This window comes from Rhinoraja longicauda, chromosome 2 (genome assembly GCF_053455715.1).
Source record: "Rhinoraja longicauda isolate Sanriku21f chromosome 2, sRhiLon1.1, whole genome shotgun sequence".
Classification (NCBI taxonomy): Eukaryota; Metazoa; Chordata; class Chondrichthyes; order Rajiformes; family Arhynchobatidae; genus Rhinoraja; species Rhinoraja longicauda.
Window position 1 is genome coordinate 25,122,652 of NC_135954.1, and position 27,130 is coordinate 25,149,781.

At 43.6% G+C, this 27,130-nt stretch overlaps 1 protein-coding gene across 2 annotated transcripts in view; it reads left to right on the forward strand.

The window, feature by feature from the left end:
* The first annotated feature begins 1,592 nt into the window (after positions 1-1,592).
* Positions 1,593-27,130, forward strand: part of mpp7a (MAGUK p55 scaffold protein 7a) — a 368,390-nt gene continuing 342,852 nt past the window's right edge. For both annotated transcript variants that reach the window (XM_078415914.1, XM_078415920.1), the window contains exon 1: positions 1,593-1,963. The gene's annotated coding sequence lies outside the window, so the exon portion shown is untranslated. The remainder of the gene's footprint in view (positions 1,964-27,130) is intronic.

The window sequence follows — 27,130 nt, forward strand, 5'->3', positions numbered from 1 at the left end:
TCGTCTCTCCTCAAAGGTTGTAATAACTTCGCATTGTGAACGCAACCAAGTATCACACATTTCTTTGACACGTGTGTTATCAAATAATATGGAGCACATAAATGGACAAGACAAAAGAAGATCAAAGTTTAGCTGAAGAGTTAGATTTTACGCAGTGTCCTGATCGAGAAAAGAGTTGTAAATTCAGGGAGTGAATTCCACAGTTTAGTGTTGAAGCCGTGGCAGGAGGTAAAAGTTATGAAAATGTGAAAAGGTAAATATTGAGGAATAGGGACACCAAACTAAGCAGAAGGATGGACAATTACAAATTAGAGTAGTTAAAACAAAGATTAATAGCATGGGTATTTGAATTTATCAGAAGCCAATGAGCTCGAACAGTCACAATCAGAGTTAACGAATACATGGATGTAGCTTTCAGCAGTCGACGAGCTGAAACAAAGACATTTCATGCAATCGTTTAGCGGTGTAAGTGATGGTACTCCAATATCGTTTAAAGTTCATCCCAGGGTCAAACATGATCATGTGACGCCATGGATCAGTTTCACTCCTTTGCTGGGTTGTGGGATTGAATTAATGGTTTGCGAAGGGTGTTTCGGACGCTTAAGACACACAGGGCTGCAATTCCTTTATTGCCTTTGACCCCCAGAAAACCTTAATTTCTCGCCTTAATCGAACAAAAGTAAACATCGGTAACAAATAGCTGTTTACTGCTCTGAAATATGGATGTCACCTGCTTTGTACCAAGAGTGATTATATTAAAAAAGACACAGAGTATTGGAGTAACTAAATGGGTCAGGCAGCGTCTCTGGTGAACATGGATAATAAAACCTTGCTAAATCGATACCTGAATCACAGGGGTCTCGAAGTTGAACCGTCGACCGCGAAGATAGACACAAAAATGCTGGAGTATCTCAGCGGGTCAGGCAGCATCTCTGGAGCATCCTCTTTCTCTCCAGAGATGCCGTCTGTCCCTCTGAGTTAGTCCAGCATTTTATGTCTATCTTCGGTGTAAACCAGCAGCCTCTGCATTTAGTGGACCGCGAAGGTTGTTTCTCAGCGCTTTCTCGGATTTACGAAATATTTTGGGGGTTCTTTGCAAATTCCCAGCAAAGGGCTGTGTTATTCCACACAGTTTGGAGGTCGACGAAATGTGCAGGAAGGGACTCCAGATGCTGGTTTACACTGTAGACACAAAATGCTGGGATAACTCAGCGGGACAGGCAGCATCATTGGAGAACACAAAATGTCTTTAGAAGGGTCTCGACCCGAAATGTCACCCATTTCTTCTGTCTCCATGCTATTTTAGGGACCGGTTGGACTGATCGCCTTCCCCGCCGCTTGCCAAGGTGAGTGACAGGTCGTGTGGGAAGGAAAAGCAGATGCTGGTTTGCACCGATGCTGGACGAACTCAGCGGGACAGGGAGCATCAAGGCAGGTCGGCGGCCTTACTCTGCCGGTTGCCACGGCGACGCGCGGGCCGAGTGGCCATCGGCCGGCGACTGACATCATCGGACGGCGATCGCATGGAGGGGCTCAGTGCGCAGGCGCGCCAGCCGGCGAGCGAAGGTAGGGCTCAGTGCGCAGGCGCGCCAGCCAGCGAATTGGCACGAGAGGTGGGTGACCCGGGCAGGGCAAGTGGAGGGGACGGTTGGCTTCTCGTCGCGTTGATTTGATTCCCGTGGGAGGGCAGAGCACGACACGACACGACACGACACGACGATTGAGCGAGTGTGCAAGCCTTCACACCTGGAGTGGCCTGAGCCAGTACTTCAGCTCCGGCGCCAGCACGGTTCGTTCTCCTGCGCGCACACGCTGCAGAAGGAGTGGCAGGCGGGGGTCGTCGTTGTTGTTCTATCCACCCTTCCCTCTCTTTTAATTTGTAAGATTTCGTGGCGAAATGAGTACAGCGCCGAGCTTTTCCCATCGGATGTAACCTGTAAGCCGCCTAAGTCTCGGTTCCGAGGTAATTAATTATCCTTTTTAAAATCTGTCCCAAATTACCCTTTTATTTTCCGATGCTTCATTTCGAGGGGTGGAGAGACCTTTTTAGCATTACCTTTATGCCTTTGATCAAGGTGCTCATTGCAAAGTTGATTCCATCTCGTCGGAAATTGGATGTGTTTTGGTGAATGGTCATTTTTTTGACAGTGAGAAGCAGCGAGGCGGTTTTGAAATGATTTTGTTCCATTTTATGGGGGTGGAGGCAATGCGGGGATATTTCGCAAATGTTTTGAACAGAGGAGACGGGATGTGCAACGGCAGGATTTTCACAAGCAAAGGTTTAATTGGGTCGCATGTTCCCTGGTTACGTGTTGACATGTTTTATTTGGTTTTGATTCTCTTTTTTGTAAAGGTTTGCTAATAAACTGTCAAGTCGCAAAAATATAAGTAAATCATTGATATACTGACCCCTGGATTCCTCCCTGGTAATAATTTCATCATTTTCCCAAACTGCTGTCTCAGGCCCAATAGGTCTGCAATCTTGACCCCGAGTTTTGCATCTAAACGTTCACCATATCCGATTTATGTTTTAACTGCTGTATCATTTGACTCGGCGCTAGTAAATATCAACCCATCATATTCTTGAAAATTACAGATTCCTACCTTAGTAACTATGATCTACTACTATCTTTGTTTTGGTTGAACTTCATGATTTCGGTGACTGTTACAGTCTGGTCACCAAGTATTACTGATTATCAGTTTATTGTGTGTTGAGTATTTTATTTTTATTTGTCATTGTGTTGTGCCTGTAAATCATTGTGCCTGTACATCTGCAACGAGTAAGAATTTTATTTTTCTATTGATGTGACTTGACAATTAAGCACTCTTGACTCTTGTTGACCTCTGCTGAATTCCATTTTTGTTAACTTCCAAATTCCAACTTTCTCAGCTTCTACTTTGCTGTTACAATTCTTCCCTTGAGTTGTTCCCTGAGCTCTCCTTGGATTGTTTACTGAGCTCATTAACTGGAGTTCCATTGAAACTGCTGGTATCCAAACTTGCATTGTTTTATTCATCCATCAGCCTGGTTTGGTATTGTTTCAGTCGTAAAATTGGAAGCCTAACATTCAAAATCCTCAATGACTTTGCCCCTCCCTTTGAATCTCCCACCAGTGCTTCAGCTTCATGGACTCTTGCATTCTGTTATCTCTACCCTTAAATCATTTAGACAATAGACAATAAGCAATAGGTGCAGGAGTAGGCCATTCGGCCCTTCATTCAATGTGATCATGGCTGATCATTCTGGCATTTGTTGCCATTGCTTCAACATTGTACATTTTAGCCAAACAACAATATCTGCAATTATCTTCCTCAACTTGCTTCAACACCTCTCCATTAAAATCACCATGAAACTGAACTGTATTAAGCTCTGAATTAGCAAATCTAATCCTTTGGCTCCCTGCATTTGTCCCTGATGACAATTCTATGAACGGCTCTTGGACAGCGTTGAAGGCACTATTTGCATGCAAGTTTCATTATTTACAGAGTTCAAAGTTAATTTTTTTTAAATTGGTACAGTTTCAACATGTAAGTGAGTAACTCTTAACTTCTGATGTTTGGCTGCAACACAAGGTTGCACGACCAAATGACATTAATGTGCACAGTGAGATTAGGCTCTGAATTTGAAAATGAATGCATTTGCTGTTAAAAATACATTGTATTCTGTGTAATTCCTATTAGTATTTCTATGGATGAAGCAGCATCTTTCGATTCACTTTATCTCTTTCCATGTCGAAGGACTAAGTCTGAATCTTATGTGGCAAAAGTTTTGCTTAATCATCCTGTGTTTCTCTTGGTGCACTGGGATGCTTCTTACATTGAAGTGGCATTAAAATATGAATACTCACTGAAGTGAGTTTAAGATATTTTGGAAAGATTATTACCAGCGTATTATTTCCATTGCTCATATTTCTTAATAATAAACCAATGTATTCAAATACTAAAGCACATTTACTAATTTAGTATGGTTAAGAAAACAAAGCCGCTGTCATCGTGCTCAACCAAGTACTTGGGCTTGGACTATTTAAGTACTCATCATGATAAACTCCACCTAAGGAATCAATCTGTCAAAAATTTCCTGTGCTGTCTCTATCATGATTGTAGCTTTAAATGTGGAGTCCAGACCTGTACAGAATGTGTAGGAAGGAACTGCAGATACTGATTTACACCAAAGATCGACACAAAATGCTCGAGTAATTCAGCGGGACCGGCATCTGTGGAGAGAAGGAATGGCTGATGTTTTGGGTCAAGACCAATTTGAACAAGAGACGAGGAATGAGTAGGTCAACCGATGATGAGCGTTTGTCAGCACTGGGCCTGTACTTGCTGGAGTTTAGAAGAATGAGGGGGGGACCTCATTGAAACATACAGAATAGGAGAGGATGTTTCCACTCGTGGGAGAGGCTAGGACTGGAGGTCATGGCCTCAGAATTAAAGGATGTTTGTTTAGAAAGGAGATGAGGAGAAATTCCTTTAGTCAGAGGATGGTGAATCAGTGGAATTCTTAACGCAGAAGGCTGTGGAGGCCAAGTCAGTGGATATTTTTAAGGCAGAGATACATAGATTCTTGATTAGTGTGGATGTCAGAGGTTATGGGGAGAAGGCAGGAGAATAGGGTTAGGAGGAAGACATAGATCAATCATGATTGAATGGCGGAGTAGACCTGATGGGCCGAATGGCCTAATTCTACTCTTATCACTTATGACCTTATGAAACATCACCCATTTATTCTCTCCAGAGATACTGCCTGTCTTGCTGAGTTACTCCTGTACAGAATGTTCTCAGTGAGTGAGCTTTCACCGGGGTTCTTAGTAACTGGAGCAAGATGTTACTCTTGCACTCAAATCTTCATACAATATATTGTGTACCTTCTCAATTGTTTGCTGAACTTGATTATTGACTCAAATTTAAAAAAAACAGTAATGTTGGAAACACTAAGCAGGTGATGCAATATCTACAGATAGAAGAACAGAGGTCAAAGACACTTCTTTAAAATTAATGATGACAGAATAAATGAAATATAAGAGTGAGGGTAACATTTTGGTGCTGTCTGCTTGATCTAAGATTGTTAGATACGAGTGTTTTTCGCTGGCCCCGCTGCTCGCCGCTGGCTGGCCCGGCAGTTCGCCGCTCATCGCTGGCCGACCCGGCAGTCCACCGCTGGCCCGGCCTCGTCCCGTCCCCCTGGCCCGGCCTTGCCCGGCCTCCCCCGCCTCCGGCCCGGCCTCCCCCGCCTCCGGCCCGGCCTCGCGCCCCCCCCCCCCCCCCGGCCTGGCCTCGCGCCCCCCCCCGCCTCCGGCCCGGCCTCGCCCCCCCGCCGCCGGCCCGGCCTCGCCCCCCGTCGCCAGCCTGGCCTCGCCCCCGCCGGCCCGACCTCTCTCCCCCCCCCCCCCCCCCAGCCTCCGGCCCGGCCTCACCCCCCCGCCGCCAGCCTGGCCTCGCCCCCCCCCCCCCCGCCGCCGGCCCGGCCTCTCCCCCTCCGGCCTGGCCTCGCCCCCCCCCCCCCTCCGCTACACAGGTACATATCAATATTAAGTGAAAGGCAAGTAAATCAAAACTTTTAACAAGCTGTGTGTGACAAAGAATTTCAAATCCAATTCACAAAAAGTATTATAATGTTAGATACCTGGTGAGCCTGCTGATGTGGTGATTCCGTCAGTGGCATCTGTTGTGGTGGTCCCATCAGTCCCATCTGTGGCTGTTCCATCTGTTGCTGTCCCATGTGTCCCATCTGCTGCAGAGTCTGCCACACACATGAATTCATTGCGATTATTTCATACAAAAATATAAAGTTTAATGTCAAATGTTAAAATCAAATGTTCCCAAAATTCCACAAAAATCACATAACTTCTCCCAGGCAATAAATAGACAATAGACAATTGGTGCAGGAGTAGGCCATTCAGCCCTTCGAGCCCACACCGCCATTCAATGCGATCATGGCTGATCACTCTCAATCAGTACCCCGTTCCTGCCTTCTCCCCATACCCCCTCACTCCGCTATCCTTAAGAGCTCTATCCAGCTCTCTCTTGAAAGCATCCAACGAACTGGCCTCCACTGCCTTCTGAGGCAGAGAATTCCACACCTTCACCACTCTCTGACTGAAAAAGTTCTTCCTCATCTCCGTTCTAAATGGCCTACCCCTTATTCTTAAACTCTGGCCCCTTGTTCTGGACTCCCCCAACATTGGGAACATGTTTCCTGCCTCTAATGTGTCCAGTCCCCTAATTATCTTATATGTTTCAATAAGATCTCCCCTCATCCTTCTAAATTCCAGTGTATACAAGCCTAATTGCTCCAGCCTTTCAACATACGACAGTCCCGCCATTCCGGGAATTAACCTAGTGAACCTACGCTACACGCCCTCAATAGCAAGAATATCCTTCCTCAAATTTGGAGACCAAAACTGCACACAGTACTCCAGGTGCGGTCTCACCAGGGCCCGGTACAACTGTAGAAGGACCTCTTTGCTCCTATACTCAACTCCTCTTGTTATCATCATCATCATCATATATATACAGCCGGAAACAGGCTTTTTCGGCCCTCCAAATCCGTGCCGCCCAGCGATCCCCGTACATTAACACTATCCTACACCCACTAGGGACAATTTTTACATTTACCCAGCCAATTAACCTACATACCTGTACGTCTTTGGAGTGTGGGAGGAAACCGAAGATCTCGGAGAAAACCCACGCAGGTCACGGGGAGAACGTACAAACTCCTTACAGTGCAGCACCCGTAGTCAGGATCGAACCTGAGTCTCCGGCGCTGCATTCGCTGTAAAGCAGCAACTCTACCGCTGCGCTACCGTGCCGCCAACATTCCATTGGCTTTCTTCACTGCCTGCTGTACCTGCATGCTTCCTTTCATTGACTGATGCACTAGGACACCCAGATCTCGTTGAACTCCCCCTCCTCCTAACTTGACACCATTCAGATAATAATCTGCCTTTCTATTCTTACTTCCAAAGTGAATAACCTCACACTTATCTACATTAAACTGCATCTGCCATGTATCCGCCCACTCGCACAACCTGTCCAAGTCACCCTGCAGCCTTATTGCATCTTCCTCACAATTCACACTACCCCTCAGCTTAGTATAATCTGCAAATTTGCTAATGGTGCTTCTAATCCCTTCGTCTAAGTCATTAATGTATATCGTAAATAGCTGGGGTCCCAGCACCGAACCTTGCGGTACCCCACTGGTCACTGCCTGCCATTCCGAAAGGGACCCATTTATCCCCACTCTTTACTTTCTGGCAGCAATGGTGTAGTTGAACCACACGCTATCTGGAACCTTGAGAAGCTCATTCCTTAAGAATCCCAGGAAGGTGTCAACAGCCCTTTCATGTGGTGTATGGGGCTGTGTCATGGCCTGTCTGGCCTCTGTTGCATGAGCTGCAACATAAATAAGTATGATACAGGTAAGTAAATTTGAGAAGAAAAAAAAACTGGATGGATGGATGAGAAGAGAAGTCTGCTAAAATGTTCCCCAAAAGCACTTACCTCCTTGATCAGCTCCTGCAGACTTGCCTCTCTCTCCTCTACCTGCTTTGCTGTTGTGGTGGAGCCTGCAGTGGAGCTGGCAGTGGTCCTGCTCCTCTTGCTGTGCTGCTGACTGGTGGAGGGGGTGGATCCAGAGGTTCCCTCAAGTGGATAAAACTCCTCCTCACTCGACGTACTGAGCAGTGGCTTCTTCTTGTCAAACTGGAAGAAAATAAATGTTTTTACATATGTTCAAGACCATCAGGACATGGCATGCAAGATGACAATCTAATTATCAATTTCAGAATGACTATTTTGTAATAATTACCTTCTTGGTGCTCCGTCTCTTCACAACGTACTATATGTGAAGTTAAAAAGCCCAATTTGTCGATGATCTACTGCTGCCTCTGGGTCAATGTTTTGCCTCCAGACCCTGACTTGTTCACACTCTGAAACAGCTTGCCATATCTTGTCCTCTGGCTTCTTAACCACATATGGAGTTGGTCATCTGTAAAAAAAAAAATAGATAAATAAAGACCAGTGTGAATTGCCTGCCTACAAGAGAATGGAGGCAGCAGCTGCCACACAAGTTGGTACTTACAGGTGCAGTCAAGGAACTCCTTGGCCTTGGTGTCAAGTAGTATGTTCTTCCCGGCTTTGTTCCTGTACTGTTTGTGGTTTTTAATCATACAACTTTGGGTATGATTGTTACCACTCAACCAGCTCACCTTGTGAACTCGTTACACTGAACTCGTAAGGAGCCACCTTGGGTCTCCTTACAATTAAGGCATCACCAGTTTGGGCTGGGGTGGTGGTGGGGACAAGGGCCATCTCCCTGGTCTTCTCCTCCTGGGCCGCCTCCTCCTCCTCCTGGGCCTCCGCCTCCTCCTCTTCCTGGGCCCCCTCAGTGTCCACCTGTCTGGTGGGTGGGTATGGGGTTGGACCCTACCCTTGGGCTGCACCTTCTATCTCCTTGGAGCCATGTTGCACTGCAAAAAACGCACAATGTCCACGCACTATAGTCGCATGACCACGGGCGTTTCCCACGGAGGCGCCACTGATGTAGCCTGGCGTAGCTAGTCGCGTCAACTGTCGCCGATGATAGCCAGCTGTCGTAGGTTGTCGTACCTTGTCGTCGGTATGGTCGTACGTTGTTGTAGATTGTCCCCGATATAGGCGTACATGAACTTCAATCATCAGCATCGCGACTGGCTGTTGTAGCTTGACTTCTGTGGACTTGGGTTTTCCCAATACCTATTGAAACTTGACTTTTGACGCCAGTACCCTGTCGCCGGTTGACGTAGGTTGACGTACCTAGTCGCGAATTCACCGAAGTCAGCACTGGCGACAACCTACGTCACCTGGCGACAACCTACGACAGCACCTACGTCAGGAGACGTCAAGCTATGCTCATCGGCGTCGAACCCACTGTCACTGAAAATGTTTTAACATTCTGAAAATCCAGCGGCGACCAGAAAGACGCTACGACTCTTTGGCGACTACTCACGACCATACAAGCGACACCCCGGCGACCATGTGACAGCCCAATCGCTTAAAAAAAAAACCTGTGGGACAGGGGTTTTAGCCTGTGTCTTTTTGATTCCTCATTTATTACATTTAGGTGAGTTGCTTTGGTTTACTTTTTGGCTTAAAGATCAGTATTGTTTTCTCAAGGTGATCAAGTTGGTTGCTAAATATGTCAAATCTTTGCTGCACATTTGAATCACTGTCTCATTAACATGTTGGTGCTCAGTAATCCAGTTTACACAGCTTACCTTGCCCAGTTTAGTACTGAGCTTATCCATCGGTAACTCAGTAGAAGATGGGTGCCAGATTTTGTCCCACCCCCACCTCTTTTCCAGCTTTCTCCCCAACTACATTCAGTCCGAGTAAGGGTCCTGACTTGAGACATCATCTATCCATGCCCTCCAGAAATGCTGTCTGACCTTCTGCTTTACTCCAGCACTTAAAAAAATTATTATTGTCTACTTTTCCATCCGCCACTGTTCACTCGCCTCTTCCATGCTGCTTGCCTTGGATAGGTTAAAATTCCATCAAGATAATGATTGGGAAAATTGAGAAAGTATTCAGCCGTTTCACTTTAAACTATCCAAATCGTTATTTTTGCATAATATTTGGATCCGAGGCGAGTTTCCACTTATATTTCCCTTGTAACGTCCATCTCTGCTTCAGAAAGAATCCAGTTTTGTTTCTTCCCACCAGGCTTTATAATATAGGCATTCATTTCAGGTTCATTGCTGTCTTAAGTAGCCTGTCTGATACACATCACAAGCCAAGCAAAAAAATTAAAACGTTATTAAATTCCACGCCTGCTGAGGGACTGGCCCGAGAAGTGACATTAATTTGTTATTTCTCATGCAGACTGCAATATCTTTTGCCTATCAGAATTTGTCTTTTCATAAAATTAATTTTTGAATGCACGTCTATGCATTGCAGTTTTTCCATTTGTGGAAGTTATCTGCGCTGTGGAATTTAAATTTAAAAAAATGTGTCTGCTGACTGGTCAGAAAGGGTTCATGTGGTGTTAATTATCTTGGCTCAGAATCTTGTTTCACACCAGGACATCTCTTGAGATCTTAGTTTTTCAATCTGTGAGCGAAGTGTATTATGTCATGTTTACGATTAGTTTTTTCAGCAATCACTTTTATTCCATGTTGTAAAGGTTTCTGGTAGTTGTATTTATTAAATGCATTTTCCTTTCTTTTCTATTTGCTTCCACTTCAATACTTTTCCATTTCTCCCACGGCTTTTGTAAAGATCTTTATTCACCATCAATCTTCATATGGTGTTTGATATTTCACCCTTATACATTTTCAATATTGTCTTTTGTGAAATCCAACTTCAACACTTGCTTTTACTGTTACAGTGTTTTGAAGGTTGATATCTTTAAGCTGACCAGAATCTTCAGAGTCTGCAATTTGATTTTGATTGAATTTTCCAACCCTTCCTCGGTCTCCAGCTTGAAGCTGCTTTGTGGTTTCTGTACTATTGTATGATGCTTCTGTGATGGCTGCTTGCATACTTGTATGGTTTGTGATCTCCATTGTTATCTTAATTGAATTTCTCTGGTATCAGGAGGTTGCCATGTGTAGACTGTGCAATGCTACTTGCAAGCCCGCCTGCTGTGATTGTGACACGGGCTCTTTGATCTTGTTTCTGAAATATTGTGGTTGATCTGTTGGTATTTCTCAATTATTTTGATGCCGGTGACTGACTGACAAAGTTCCTAAACTTCTGTGGATCTCTTAAGGTCCTGTCCATTTTTATTTGACTGTGACATTTGTGTGTTTTTGTGTGTGTATGTGGCATGTTTGCAGTTAAATACAAGTGTACACATTGGGGTTTAATTAAATTGATTACCTGAAATTGGATTTTTAAAGATTGTTTTTCTGTTTAAATTTAAACTTTTGGAATCCATTTTTGATATGAAGTGAGGAGGGTAATTTCTTAAAGTGGAGGCACCATTTGTGGTGGAGAGTGCTCAACATGCTTTCATTACATTCGCAAAGTAAATTGCAGATTCCAGTACACTTTACAGGAATAACAAGAAGATCAAGCTTTTTATCTTCCATTCCATACTGGTATATTGCAGATAAATTCAATAGTCAATAGTCAATAGTCGTTTATTTGTTGCATACACATAAATGTGTAGTAAAATGAAACATTACCCGCAGTTGAACAATAAGACCAATAAGATTAATCAATAAAAATGCAATAACACATACAATCACAACTAACACCAAACAAAAAGAAACATCCATCACAGTGAGTCTCCTCCAGTCCCTCCTCACTGTGATGGAAGGCCACAATGTCTTTTTCTCTTCCCTGCCGTCTTGTCCCGCGGTCAGGCTGTTGGAGTTGCCACGTCGGGGCAGTCGGGGCTCCCGATATCGAAGCCCCCGCTGGGCGGTGAAAGGTCCGCGGCAGGCCAACCCAAGCCCCGCGATTCGGGGCGGGCGAACACGCTGCCTCTGCCGCTGCCGGAGCTCCCGATGTCGGCCCCCAACCAGGGGCCTGTGGGCTTCCGACGTCCACGCGGCCCGCGCCGGAGCCTCCGGAGACGAATCGCAGCCGCTCCCGCAGCATCCGCAGGCAGCCAGCGCCGCAGGTGGTGAGTCCGGGCCGTGGGCTCTGCGAACCAGAGCCCCAGGTGGTCCCAGGTGCATGGCCGGTGGTAGGCCGCAACGGGAACGGAGACACGACACAGAAACAAAGGTCGCGTCTCCATTCTGGAGAGAGAATTTTACAGTTCCCGTTCCCTCCCACCCCCCCCAAACATAACATACAAACCCTACACCATATTAAAACTACAATTCAGACAAAAACAACAAAAAACACAAAAGACAACATTTTGGGGCTGGGATGGGGGGAAAAAGGAACCAATTCTTCTGTCTCTCAGGTTGATGTTTTTCACCCTGGATATGATTGTTATATGAAATTATGCTCCATCTGTTTTGTTATGTGGTTATAGTTAGATTATTGCTGAAAAACCACCTTTGCAAAGATAAGTAGAATGGAATAGCATTAAGGTTGTATCTGCAGCTTTATTAAAATCTGCTTATTTTGGATCCTGATGCAGGGTCTTGACGGGAAACATTGACCACCCATCTGCTCTCACATATGCTGCCTGACCCGCTGAGTTCCTCTAGCAGTTTTGTTTCTCTCCAGATTACAACATTTATAATCTTTTGTTTACAGATTTTAATCCTGAAAGAAGCTCCAGACAGGCCTGAAATTAAAATTTTCAATCTTGTTGCACATGGTAGCTCCAACATTTTGGCCTCTAATATTGACAACAGTGAAATTTCAGTGTTGAAAGATGAGAATGGGCCGTGAATACATTGCTTTTCCTTCAGCGGAGCAGAGCCAGAGGGGAAATGCTCAATGAACTTTTGTGGAGTCTATTTTAGATGATGATATTTCATTTTGGAGGGTATTTATTCACAAAATGCTGGAGTAACTCAGGAGGTCAGGCAGCATCTCAGGAGAGAAGGAATGGGTGACGTTTCGGTTCGAGACCCTTCTTCAGACTAATGGGTGACGTGACTTCATTTTGGGGGGTGTGATTGACGTGTTACTGCTGCTATTATGCAAATGATGGAAAAAAATTATACTTGAATTTCTTTTGCGTCTGTAAAATTATCTTCTAATTGTTGTGATCTTGTTTGCCACGAACAACACATTGGGTCAATATTGGTCAGCCATTATAAATCCCAAAGGTATTCCATCAAAAAAGGTGCTTTTTTGAGACAGAAACGCTTCAATTTCATAATGTGGTTCATGCATCGTTTACCACAGAGCAGCACATTTCAGCATTGTGATGTGATAGTGGCCAGCTCTTATTACCCAACACATAGCAGCAACATTGAGATTTAAACACATTTGCTTTCATAAAATTTAGCTATGATTACTAAAATAAGGATAGTACCCATCCATGAGTGAAACATTGTTTTACTTAAGTTCTCAGTATAAGTTACATCATTTTGGCACTGTCTACTGTCATTATGGCTATTCTGTCGGGGACTCTGGCGGACGGTCGGAGTTCAGGTGCCTTGGGTTAAAATATGTGTTATTGAACTATTTAAGTAATCGGAAGATAACTCTTGGCGTGTTAATGTTGTGAAAGAATAATATGCTATTAAAAATGTCAATGTGAACATTCTATATGTATGCATTTGTAAATAAAGTACAAATACCAATGTAATGACCCTGCTGGTGTCCATTCTATATTACATATCCATGCAGATCTTAAAGAAGCTATTGTATTTTGTGGTGCTTCATCGTAACAGTAAATTCCATCAATATTAAGAACTGAAATTTTGCAAAATGTTAGTCAACAGCTAATTTCACTGGAAACCAGCCTGACATTTGCACTATCTCAATCACTTGGGGAACAAAGTCTCTGCAATATTGGACAATTACTTGACACTGATGTCACACTTTTATTGGACAAAGTAATACCACTCCTTTTCTTGGCTTCTAAGTCTTCTAAGATTGAACAATAGATTTCTGTTATTCAACATTGTATTCATGCATTGTACGTGATTTTGTACTGGGTAATGTAGGCAATGAGATAAGATGCTTTCTTCACCTTAATTTTTTAACGTATTATCTAGGGCTTCTGCCTCGACCAACTCAATTAATAATCTAGACACAAGGAACTACAGACGAAATGTGTAGGAAGGAACTGCAGATGCTGGTTCACACCAAAGATAGACAAAATGCTGGAGTAACTCAGCTGGACAGGCAGCATCTCTGGTGAGAAGGAATGGGTGACATTTCGGGTGGGGACCCATCTTCAGACAGAGTAGGGAGTAGAAGTCTAGAGATATGGAAAGTGTAAAAACGACAGATCAAAGCAGACGATGATTAAGGAATTGTAGAATGGTTTATTGTTAGCTGAGGGGAAGGTGACAACGCAGCATACAATCAGTAATATTTAATCAGGAGTACAGTAGAACTAGTCGGAGAAATAGGATGGGGGAGGTATGAAGAGAGGGAAAGCAAGGGTTAATTGAAGTTAGAGAAATCAATATTCATACCACTGGATTGTAAGCTGCGCAAATGAAATTAGGTGTTGTTCCTTCAATTTTTGTCGGGCCTCACTCGGACAGTGAACAATGGAACTGCAGATGCTGGTTTACCAAAAAAGACAAAGTGCTGGAGTAACTCGGCCAGTCAGGCAGGATCATGTCCCCGCATTATTTTTCCACGTTCAAACATTTAATGAATTTACACTGCAGAGCAGTCTATTAACTGCTGGGGAATAAGATGGGTTTGATGTCATAATTTCTGGGGCTCATGCTACAGGTTTTATGCAGCATGTTAAGGCCTTTATTGCATGATGGGAAGATGCATTCCACTGCAGAGTAAAGCACTAACCTCTTCATTTTTTGGCAGTATCCTATTCAATTGAGAGGGTGTGATTTTAGAACCCTGAGGGGTGCTTATGTTCCAACTGTCTTGGCAGGGAAGGATGTGAAGGAAATAAAACTGAGCAGCCAGCTTGCAAAACTGACCTTCGTTGACAAGCAAGGTTAAATTAAATGGACTTGCGCAGTTGTGCAGAAACTACCTGCTGTGTTTTGAGTCTGTATTTTGTTGCAACATAAAGCACAGGTAAAGTAAACTGATTTTCTTTGGCATAAATAATTTGATAACCTGGGTTTAGAGATGTCCACAGCAATTGTTTCCACCACACTTCTGTTTTAACTTGGAGAATAAATAACAGATTTTTCATTTGAAGTATGCAGAGAATGCATTAACTGCTATTTTGTTTTGAAGTAATGTGGCAGTCAGCTTGTTGATGCAGAACAATTTATTTACAGTTTATCTAGTCTTTGGTGGCATCATTGTGTTTGTTGTTTTACATTCTACCCACACAAATTCTTATTCTATGAATAATTCAAACGAGGCTGAATAGGTGCTAGCTTCTGTGGAATTAGTTCAACATTCCTTCTTTAACACTGTTTCTATATGTGGATCTGCTTTAAGGGCCTGTCCCATTTTAGGCGTTTTTAAGGCGACTGCCGGCGACTAGGCTGTTGCCGACAGTTCGCCGGGTGTTGCGGGCATGATCGTGAGGAGTCTTCCAAGAATCATAGTGGATCTCAGCGCGTCGCTGAGAAATCATCCGGAGTGAAATTTCTCAGCGACAGCTGGCTTGTCGCCATGTATCGTTGCTTATTGTGGGCGCTGTCGCCTGCTGTCCCCAGGTTTGCTAGGTTGTCTTAGGTGCATTTAGAAGCACATAATATTAAAATAAGTAAAGTAATTTCAAAATACCATAAAATGCTTGTGTTTAACCAATTTATTTACCATCAGGACATTTGACAGGTAGATTGGAGACGACAGTTTGACGGGCAGGTAAGCGTGGGAATTTCGTGATGTTTATGGCCATGAGCCATTATATCTCCCAACCCAGATATGCAACCCAGAAACCAGGTATGCATCTCCTGTACATTTTCAAAGAATGCCCATAGCCGCACAAAAATCTATTTAACCACTTTTAAAATTAAATTTCTTAATACTGCATCAGTCACTGAAAGGAAGCATGCAGGTACAGCAGGCAGTGAAGAAAACCAATGGAATGTTGGCCTGCATAACAAGAGGAGTTGAGTATGGGTGCAAAGGGGTCCTTCTGCAGTTGTATATGGCCCTAGTGAGACCGCACCTGGAGTACTGTGTGCAGTTTTGGTCTCCAAATTTGAGGAAGGATATTCTTGCTATTGAGGGCGTGCAGCGCAGGTTTACTAGGTTAATTCCCGGAATGGCGGGATTGCCATATGTTGAAAGACTGGAGCGGCTAGGCTTGTATACACTGGAATTTAGAAGGATAAGAGGGGATCTTATCGAAACATACATGATTATTAAGGGGTTGGACACGTTAGAGGCAGGAAACATGTTCCCAATGTTGGGGGAGTCTAGAACCAGGGGCCACAGTTTAAGAATAAGGGGTAGGCCATTTAGAACGGAGATGAGGAAAAACTTTTTCAGTCAGAGTTGTAAATCTGTGGAATTCACTGCCTCAGAAGGCAGTGGAGGCCAATTCTCTGAATGCATTCAAGAGAGAGCTAGATAGTGCTCTTAAGGATAGCGGAGTCAGGGGGTATGGGGAGAAGGCAGGAACGGGGTACTGATTGAGAATGATCAGCCATGATCACATTGAATGGTGGTGCTGGCTCGAGGGGCCAAATGGCCTACTCCTGCAACTATTGTCTATTGTCTACTGCTATTAGTAAACTGGAAGTCAATCCAGTTTATGCCTTGTTACCGTGAAGCTTGGTTTTCAAGTAATACGTGCAAGATGTTATATTTCAAAACTCTCGTAATTACAGACTTGTCAGTGATTTCAGTGAAAATTAGCATGCTGGAAAAGCATTGACAGCGTGGGAATTTCGCGATGTTTCCGAAGATGGTGTAATCTCGACCTGACTCGGCATTGTCGTGGTCATTGTCGTCGGGTAAAAGAAAAGTTTGGCGATCTGCTACGACTTTGCCAGTCGCCGGCTGTCGCCTAAAAAACCGCCTAAGTGTGACAGGCTCTTAATACATATTGCACCTGAGGTAGGATGACAGTTGAATGAAAGAGTGTTATCTCAATAGTCAATAGTCGTTTATTTGTCACATAAATGTGTAGTGAAATGAAACATTACCCGCAGTTAAACAATAAGACCAATAAGAATAATCAATAAAAATGCAATAACACATACAATCACAATTAACACCAAACAAAAAGAAACATCCATCACAGTGAGTCTCCTCCAGTCCCTCCTCACTGTGATGGAAGGCCAAAAATGTATTTTTCTCTTCCCTGCCGTCTTCTCCCGTCTTGTCTTTTGTTATTTTTGTGACAGATAAAGATTGCTCAGTGTTCGTTGATGCCATCTGATTTGAGCATAATTTGAAGTACATTAGAATACATTGGTTACATTGAGTATAATATTAATATATATCTATTATTATATTACTAACACTCATCTTATTTGTTCTGTATGTTTGTGCCTGTTATTTCCGTGTCCAGTTGTTTTGTTATGCCCTTATCCACAAAAAAAGGTACATGACCCGCACAATTTTAGGCCCACCTTACTCACCATTGTCATGGGGACTGTTTAACACGCCTCATTCAAATTGGTCTTGCATTTTTAAAGTTATAGACGTTTTAAAGTTTAAAAAAATCACCTTATTAAACCGATTGCTTGCCATGTTCAGCATATGTCGTCACAATGGAACCCGCCCGAGTAACGGCCATTGAGGGAGGGGGGTGGGGCCCAGGTAGTCATGGCCAATGACGGGGAAAGGGCTAACTAACAAAATGCGGAGGACTGGCGTCCGTCCCGGCGTGCCTCGCGCCTGACCTTCCTCCCGTGGTGCAGCGCGGTGGCAGAGGGTCCAACAAGATGGCCGCCGTTCCCCGCTGCTCGCTGCCGATCATCCCTCCCTCCTCCCCTCACCCAGTCTATCCTTCCTCAACCCCCCTTATCACCCCCCTCCCTCAGGACTGCCCACAGCAGATAATTGAACCCAATGGGTGCACACATGTCTAGTTTATATATAAAGGTGCATATGTATTAATCTGCTGACTCATAAATTTGCATGAAAGCTCTTCATTGATCCCCAGATGTACTTGCTACGTTTGGGAATTTGATCAGTCCAACACAAAACCTTGGTTAGGCCTCATCTCAAATGCTACAATCTAATGCTGAACCTTTTACCTTTTCTAATAAAAAAACAATGACCTTGAAAGGACTGCAATAGGACAACTAAACTCAGGATTTTCTTATGATGTTGGTCATATGACCATAACTTGTATTTCCTTAAACTCTGCGGGTTAAAGAATGATTGGAACATAATTAACATGTTCAATCATTTATTTGGGTTGGGCCTAAAGAAACTTTCCTGTCATGTCAATTCAAAACAAAGGAACAATATTGCTTTGTTTCCATGTTAAGATAAATGAGTAAAATCAGGACCCACATGTTGCACGCAAGGTAATGGATTTGGGAAGCTATTGAATGCATGTCAGATTACATGTTTTAGGAGTGAATTCCAAATTCTTAATTGTTCAATGAATGGATTATGAAACACCAATATCATTATGGGGGGAAAAAGCAAATTGTTGGAGGAATTCAGTGGTTCAGGCAATGTCTGTGGAATGAAATGGAGAAATTACGTTTTGGGTCACAGCCTTTTGTCAGACTGATCTATTGTACACCGTAAGAAGAAGGATCCTGACCCAAAACATTGCTGTCCATTTCCCTCCATGGATACTCCACGACCCACTGAGTTCCTCCAGCGGTTTGTTTTGGGTTTGCATTTAAGTTTATTATTTCCACTGTACACCTGCAGTGAAAAGCTTTGTTTTGTCTTCTCTTGAGGAAGTAGAGATGTTGGTGTGCTGCCTATCAATATCATTGGTCCACAACAAATCATTGGTAATATTAATGCCAAGGAACTTGAAGCTCTCAACCATTTCCACTTTGGCACTGTTGATGCTGATTTGGGCATCCCACCAAGCTTGCTGAAGATGATAACTTGCTCCATTGTCTTTCTGACATTGAGGGAGAGGTTATAGGTCTGACACCATGTAAATTACTATATTCTCTATCTCCTTCCTGCACTCTATCGCATCATTGTTCATGCCATCACAGTGGTGTCATCTGCAAACTTGGAGATGGAGTTTGAGTCAAATTTGACCACGTTGTTGTGAGCCCTAGTCATACGGTATGGAAATGGTCCTTCAAGGTACCTCATCTGAATTAGTCCTATTTGGTTCAGAGCTCTCTAAAACTTTCCTATTCATGTAATATTACAGGTCCCACAACTATATTCTCTGTGGATTGTCACCTTGTCGTGGTGGAGAAGCTTGTGTGGTCCTGAGAGCGATGCTGTCTGGAGCTATGCTCCTGGTAGGATCACCCATGGCGGTGAGGTCATGTGGGAGGTCCCTGACAAAGAGCAATCCAAACATGACCTCAACGGTGAAACAGGCGGAGAATGATGGCTGACTTTAGTGGAGCGTCACAACGGCTGGGAAGGCGGATGAAGGTTGCAGTGGCAGGTGCTGTAGACGGAAAGGTAGACGCTCCCGCCCCCATGGGTCTCGGGCAGATGAAGCTCGTCAGCCTGGGAAGGCAGTCCATCTAGGAGAGGGAAAACTCTGATCTAAAACTTCCACTGCCTCGTGGCCATATCCAGTTATGGAAAAGGCTCCAGGAGTAAACCTCAAGAAAAATCCAGAGTCGGAGTCCCTAAGGCAGTTCGTCGTTGTCTACAACCTCGTTCTGGCAGCTCCTGCGACGGTGCTGGTGCCAAACTGTAACGGCCCTGCTGTTCCTTTGGATCAATCAGCGACGTGGAGAGGGGGAACGTGCTGCATGGACACCAGCTTGTCCTTCATATGACATCGCTCAGGCTTGCATCCGATCATACATCGACGCTGCTCTCGCCGAAGTTTGGAGCAAGCAGCCAACAACCAGGATGCATCACCCATGGTCAGCCATGACCGAGGGGGGCCTTAACAACTATATTGACTCCTCGTATTATATATGGACTCCGATCCACTCTCCCTCTTTCTCTGGCTCCATCATATCTGTTCTGATAATAAGACTTTCTACAGCAGTGAGTCTGGGGGGAAATTTGGCCGCACAGTCCTGAGTGTAAAGGGACACTCTAGATTCCTGCATTTGCAGTCTCTTGTGTTTTGGCTAATTTGAGGAACTTAAGCAATTTAAATGGTCTTTTTTGCAGGGTACTTGCAATACATCTTTCTGTATTCCTGAAGCCTCCTCCCTCATTCCTCTGCTTCCAGTAATTGTCCATAACAAAAAGATTTCATTATTTTTGTTGTAATTTCATTCATGGTTTTGATCTCAGATAATTGATTGTGTGCAAATTTGGTCTCCTAATTTGAGGAAGGACATTCTAGGTATTGAGGGAATGCAGTGTAGGTTCACCAGGTTAATTCCCGGGATGACGGGACTGACATATGATGAAAGAATGGGTCAACTGGGCTTATATTCACAGGAATTTTGACGGATGAGAGGGGATCTTATAGAAAGACATAAAATTCTTAAGGGATTGCAGGAAAAATGTTCCTGATGTTGGGGGAGTCCAGAACCAGGGATCACAATTTAAGAATAAGGGGTAGACCATTTAGGACTGAGATGGGGAAAAACCTTTTCACCCAGAGAGTTGTGAATCTGGAATTCTCAGCCACAGAAGGCAGTGGAGGCCAATTCACTGGATAGTTTCAAGAGAGTTAGATTTAGCTCTTGTGGCTAACAGAATCAAGGAATATGGGGAGAAAGCAGGAACGGGATACTGATTTTGGATGATCAGCCATGATTATATTGAATGGCCTACTCCACTTATGGGCTGGCTCGCTGGGCCGAATGGCCTACTCCACCTATTTTTGCTGTTTCTGTTAATCCATATCTGACTCGTCTCTTCTCTCCTTGACTTTTCTTACCTCCATTTCATAGGATATGTTCGCAGCTAATATCCATCATCAGCCTGCACACTCCCACAGCTCTCTTGACTGCACAAAAGTACACCAAGTGCTGGGGTAACTCGGCAGGTCAGGCCACATCTCTGGAGAATATAGATGGGTGACGTTTCGGGTGAGTTGTGGGAGTTTACAGGCTGATGGTGGATATTGGTTGTTTCTACAGATGCTGTCTAATGCGAATATGGACAGCATTTTGCATTGATAAATCAAATTTCTGTCGTGTGCATTTTTCTTTTCAACTTGCGTCTCGTTGTTTAATTTTAATGGATTTTGCTGTTATAATTGATGGCTTTTGAAATGCAAATTACTTCTATTCTCCTTGTAGAGCATAAAAGTAATTTGCTTAACTGTTTCTCATAAGGGAAGGTCGAATTGAAGTACTCTTATCTCTGATAACATCAGAAAATGCCCAAAGTGCTTAATGGCTTACTTGTTTCATTTCTTTAATGCTGAGTCAATTTTTGATAAATTTTGATTGAAAGTGTAAGGTAATTATTTCTGTCTTGTTAGTACGCCAATCGAAATAAACAATTTTGAAGAAAAATGTTGTGTTTTCTCCTGGTTCTCGTTTAACACTAATCAGATTTCAAACCTTAAGATTAACAGCCATGGTCATTTTATATTTATCTTCACATTTTGGTGACAAATCCTTAATTTATTGCAATTGTGAATGGATGTCCTTGGACTCCATAGAGGCTAACGTTTTTAAAATTTCATATCAGACATGCTTCATTTGTCAGCCTTTCTGACCTTATTTGCATTGCTGATGTTACAATGAGCATTGATAGTACGAGATGATTCTGACCTTTGTTGCCATCATTTTTATATTCATTGAGTGTAGGATTGATTTTAATTTCCCACTTCTTTGGTACTTGTGAAGTGAAGCATAAACCTAAGAGTATTTTGTCTCCAGCAGATGTGGTATCTCATCCAAGAGTGTACTTTGAGCTGGTAAGCAGGTTGTTCATGGGAATGGCCTTAATACCCGAGACTGGTTCTTTTGCTTGGTTATTCCCATGGATACTGCACCTTAGGAACAGTAAAAATTCCACAATTTGCAGTTTGGGGATTTGGGGTTAATTTTATTCACTTTGTCATCCTCAAATCACAGTCTATTTGATTAATGACTTAACAGGTTTTGTTTAACAAATACTACATCAACAATTGTGTTTTGGTAGAGAGAGGAAGCAGATGGCAGCTAATTTCACTCAAATATGGTGCAGTTCACCTGCAGTAACTGCCAAAGCAAATAACATTTTGAAATGGATAGGTGTGAGCATTCTGTTGTACACATCACACTGAAAGCAATCATGCAAGTTCAGAAGCAGCAGTAACATAATTCCTTGTGACATCTTGGAAAATAAAAACTTGGCAAGAACAACGAGAATGGTGGTCTTCTTAACTAAAAGAGGATGTACTTTCTTTTCTGGGAATATACCAGAGATTCACTAAACTGGTTCTTTGAATCACAGGTCTGCTATGAAAACAGATCTGGTTACACAAGAAACTGCAGATGCTGGAATCTCGAGTAAAAGGGCTAAACTGCTGTGAAAACTGCCCAACGCATCACCGGTTCCTCACTCCCCTCCATTGAGTCTATCCAGAGTAGGCGATGTCTGCGAAAGGCGTGCTGCATCATCAAGGACAGCTCTCACCCCAACCACAGATTGTTTACCCTCCTCCCATCTGGGAGGCGCTACAGGTCTCTCTGTTCCCGGACCTGCAGGTTCAGGAACAGCTTCTTTCCTGTGTTCATTACCTTAACTCTGCGCTTCGGTGATTGCTGCCATTGGTGCAGCACCCTCTCCTCCTCCACACCCTCCACTCCCGCCCTCCCTCCCCCCACCCTTCCCTCCCCCTACTCCATCCCCTCCCCCCCACCCTTAGACACATTGGAGCCATGGCGAACTTCCTTAATCTTCTGAAGAAGTAAAGACATTTGTGTGTTTTCTTCACTGTAGCTGCAATGTGCTTACGCTGAGGAACTTGAAAGGTCTCGGTCATCTTTAGCATCTTGATGCTGACTGGAATATGTGCACACCGCATTGTTTATTGAAATTACTAACTAGCCCTTCCGCTGATATTAGGGGGAGGTTGTTTTCCTGACACCATATTAATAAGCGCTCTATCTCCTTCCTGCATTCCGTCTCGTCACTGTTTAAGAACTACCCCACCAGTGTGGTGTCATCTGCCAACGTGTGGATGGAGTTAAAGTTGGCTGCACAGCAGGCATGTGAATTTTTAGCAGATTTCTGCGTTTTAAAAATCAATTTTCCGCCCTTTTTGCATGATTTCCGCGTTTTTCACTTTGCCAAAATCGCGTTTACCAACGGAAAAATCGGATCGGAAATAAAATAAAATAAACGATGTATAGACTTGTAATGAACACTAAGGTTCTGCTAGAGGTCGCTCGTGGTTCCACGAGAAACCTCCGCGACCTGGAAGTCTCCCTGAAAATGTGGCACCTAGGCTGGGCAAGGCAGCCAATCTCGACCTCACGGCCGATCGGTGGGTTGAATTTGCAACCTGCGGTCGGGGCTCTGGAACTCCAGCCCAGCTGGAGCCAGCAAATCTATCCCCATAGCCGACTTCCTTGGCCGGCTGAATAAACCAGCAAAGCACTAGAACCAAGAGTGCCAGAAAATCAGTGGTGGAACTGTAATGACTAAATATTAAATTTAAGTGCAAGATTATATAACTAAATTAATTAAGATGGGGTTAAAATATAAAGCACAGCAGAAAAGCCAATTACTATCTTTTTGGGCTGATTATCAATTAATGTGTGAATTTACTTAAATGTTATTAGTGTACAGTGACATATTCACATTATTTTGTAATGTTCGGTTTTTCTTTGAAATGCCCTAAAAGAGGCTTGAAACTGGTAATTTTAATCTCTTATCCCAGCGTTATTATCATTATCCCCAAATTCTATTTTCTATAACTTTGTTCAGCAATGGCAGATATTCCATAAATACAAATATGCAACATGGATTATTTCTGATCATTGACTAACATCTAGATATACCTTTGGAAGCGTGTAATAGAGGTCTGCATTACCTTTTACCATTTAATCATATCTCTGCCAAAAAAAGCCCACTATTGTTGGAATTTTGAAAAATTAAGAAACCTCATTCCACTGCCCAAAAGCAGTCTCCCCATTGAGTGAATTTATATTCCATTGGTTCCAAGCAATTTCATCCTTGTGTCAATCAAAAGTGCACACTGTTATCTCAGCATGATCTCCCCAAATCCTGTGCAAGTGCACAATTTGAAATTTCCCTTTTAATTTGCGGGGTGGGATTGGAGGGTAGCAAACCTGATAGTTTGGGCAAAATCTTTATTTGAAGTGCATGCCATTCCTGATTTCAAGCTTAACTCTGTAAAATAATGTAATTCTATGTACAGTAATACTATTCTTTTTGATGTAATCTGCAAGATGCACATCTTGAGAGCCTACATATTTTTCCACAATAAATGATTGATTTGTCAGAGTAGCTGAGTTTGGAAAACACATCAGTTGAGTTCGTCAGAACAGTGTAATAATAAAGATTTGATTCTAGTATGGTTGCCTAGTTGAAATCACGCTGATTGCAAGCTGATGTGATTTGTCAATTGCGATTGTGTAAAGTATTTCAGTGTTCACCCCTTGAGGTTTATTTGTGTGTTTTTCATTGAGCAGCTTCAGGGAGTCAAATGCCATTTTAAATCTACTGTTTCTCAGTACGAAGCCATGGAATTTGATGGATTTGATATTTGGTTTGTGCATTAGCTTGCACTTGAAAAAAATCTCGGTATTTGGTTCATTCCTGATCATCCTCGTCCTCTGGGAGGCGAAATATGTCTGGAAATAGATTAATGCAGAGTTCACTGCGACATGCTTGCTAATGAAAGGGTGCAATATATACTTATCTCTTTTGTAATTGTCTGTTTTGCTGCACTTTTTCATAATGTCTAATTAACCTGTTAATTTGGCTAAGATTGTAAATTCCTGCATTGTGCATATTTAATTGTATTGACTTTGTGTATTATTTTGATTATAATTTACAGTAACAAACTTGTCCAGCTGTGAAATGTTCCCTTTGGTCTATATTGTTTCATGATTTTTCTCCTCTTTTCCCTGTCCTTCAGCTGAATTAATGACATCCCTTCAACAACTTGCTAAGATTTCAGTTTAAGTAATCGAGTCTCTCTTCATATGTCAGCAGCTTTCAAAATGTGTGTGTTTGGGTGAGTCGGGAGGCGCGGCGGGGTGGGAGAGAGGAGGGAAGGGGTATCACTGTAACAGTTTCCTGTCATTATTAATTCTTCAGACTGTACGGAGTAGTTAAATAATGGCTAAGAATTGGAACCTTTTCTTTGAAACCTCTTGAGGCCAAATACAGTAGTTGGTGTAGACCTTTTCAGTCGGATAATTAAAGGCAGACACAAACTTAAATGCTGGAAAGTGTTCTTAAACAGTGGACATAAAACAGTTGATCAAGTGGTTTTGTGTCCTCCATTTTCCATAAACCGATCGTGCAGAACATACATTGTGGAGAGTATATTACTGAACTTGTTCTTGTGCATTCCATGACTGGTTGCTCACCTCCAGTAGATTACGCAGGGGGATTAGTTCTTGCTCTGCTGTCATCCATATCAATGGTATTTGATGAATGAGAAGGTAGAGACACAAGGAAGTGCAGATGCTGGTTTAAAAAAAGACACATAGAACCTGGACAGGTCAGGCAGCATCTCTGGAAAACATGGATAGGAGATTTTCAGGAGGGATGTTTGTAGCTCAGTTATCAATGTTCATACTGTTGGGTTGTGAGCCACCCAAGTAGAATATAAGGTAGTCTCACTCTGGCAATGAAGGAGTCCCAGGACAGGAAGGTCACTATGTGAATGGGAAGGGGAGTTAAAATGGTTCGCAACTGGGAATCCAGCAAGCTTGGTTGTCTGGGTGCAAGTGTTGGGCGAAACTGTTGTCAAGTCAATGCTCGGTCGCGCCAATGTAAGAGAGGCCACACCGGGAGCACCAAATGCAGTCGATGAGGCTAGAGGAGATGCACCTGAGCCTCTTTCTCAACTGGAATGACTGCTGGGGTCATTGGATGGATGTTTAGGAAGTAAACAAGGGGGGGGGGGGGGGGGGGGGGTGGGTGTTGCATCTCCTGCAGTTGCAGGTGAAAATACTTGAGAAGGGGCTGGTTAGTTTTAGTTTTGGTGGTACAGTGTGAAAACGGGCTCTAACGCCCACCGAGTCCGTGCCGACCAACGATCACCTGCACACTAGTTCTGTCTTGCACACAAGGGACAATTTACAGAAGCTAATTAACTTACAAGCCGATACATCTTTGGAGTGTGGGAGAAAACCGGAGCACCTGGAAAAAACCCACACGGTCATTGGGAGAACATTCAAACTCTGTACAAACAGCACAAGTAGCCGGGATCGAACCTGGGGTCTCTGGCGCAATAAGGCAGCAGCTCCACCACTGAGTTGCCTGGGTTTGGGTAGGGAGAGGTGAGTGAAACAAGGAGTTGCAAAGAGAGAAGCCTTCCACTAGGTAAGCGGTGGTGTTGGTAAGATGGATAAACGGGGAATTCAAGGCTAAAGGAGGGAGTATATGCTTGGTGTCTGGGGATGCCGGTGAGGTACTAAACAAGTACCTTGCATCAGTTTTCAACAAGGAGGAGGACATGGAGGGCAAAGAGATCACATGGAGAATACTAATATGAAAGTGCAGTTTGAGATTAATAAAGAAAAGTTGTTAGGGCTCTTGAAGAGCATTAAGGTGGAACCTCGGGGCAGGAAGAAATCTATCCCTTCGGGGATGGAGGTGTAAAGGCACTGGATGTTCTTGGTTAAGTTGAGGCGGTGGGAGCCTAGGAATTAAAAACTTGAAATGTTGAAGTATGTGTGCGGTGTCTCGTTGGAAGGGACTGGACAGGGGTGGACAAGATGAAGGAGATATTGGTGATAAGCTCGTTGGGGCAGGAACAGACGGAAACAATGGGCCTGCCAGGGCAGTCCTGTTTGTGGATTTTGGGAAGGAGATAGAAACTGGCAATTACAGGCCTGGGGAACTACAAGGTTGGAGGCCGTAGTGGGGAGGTCGTCGGAATTGAGATCAGTAACGATCTGGAAGATGGTTTATTTAGGGTCATGGTCAAAAAGTAGGTGAGGTGTGTGAGAGCTGGCACTTGGCCTCAGCATTGCAGAGGTCAGCTTGCCAGAGTACAGTGGCACTCCCTTGTCGGTGGGCTTAATCACAATGTTACGATTGTTACAGAGTGAATGGGGGCTGTGCGATTGGAAGGAGTGAGATTGGAGTGAGTAAGGGGAGTGGAGTAGTCGAGACAGTTGACATTGCATCAGCAGTTGGAAATCAGAAGTTCCAGAGAGGGTAAGCCGGCAAGGGGAGTCCATGAGGAGGTGGAATTTTGGAGAAGTAGAGATTAATTTTTAGTTTGGCTATTACCTGGCCTGATCCAGCTTCTCAGACACAAATTTGCAATGAAAAGACCTTGTGGCATAAAAACAGAATTAGGCCATTGACCCATCAAGTCTACTCTATCATTCAATTATGTCTCTTATCATCTCCCCATAACCTTTGACACCCTTACTAATCAACAACC